The following is a 641-nucleotide window of genomic DNA, read 5'->3' as shown; positions in this document are numbered from 1 at the left end:
AATTCAAGACAAATTATGGGGCCCTGCTTGTGAGAGTTACAATCTAAAAGAGAAAAGGGACATCAGGGCCTCTCCAGGATCCCTAGTGCATAAATGGCTGATTAACAACACTGTATCTCCGTATATCATTCCTTTGCATTAAGCCCTGGTTCACACTGATGCGGTGCGGAATTCACAGCGTTTTCTGTGCGAATGCTGCACCGCATTAGAATCGCACCCCGTTCATGCATACCGCTGCGGGTGTGTATGTTAACAACACCCCGAAATGGTCCGCAAAACGCAGTGCGATGTGCAGAATCGGATCGCATAGGTGTCAATACCCATGCGATCCGATTATAGTGCGGGCCAAAAAAAAAAGGGCCCTGCACATTTTTGGTGCGGGTGCGGTGCGATTAGAGCCATACAAAATATATTGCTCCAATCGCACCGCACACACAAATCGCATGTGATTTGCAAAGGAATGAGGGTGCTGTTCCTGTGCAAATCACATGCAATATACCGCATCGCATATGTCTGAACCCAGGCTATGTGTGCAAATCGTAACTTTGTATTAATTAGTAAAATTAATAAAATTTACCTTAAAAAAAAAAAAGAAAAAAAAAAAAGTGTGCAAATCTCCTATAGTCATGTGATTAGATATT

Source organism: Staurois parvus, unplaced genomic scaffold, assembly GCF_062004578.1.
Source record: "Staurois parvus isolate SC_StPar_1 unplaced genomic scaffold, SC_StPar_1.0 ptg000081l, whole genome shotgun sequence".
NCBI classification, from domain to species: Eukaryota; Metazoa; Chordata; class Amphibia; order Anura; family Ranidae; genus Staurois; species Staurois parvus.
This window is presented reverse-complemented; position numbering follows the sequence as displayed.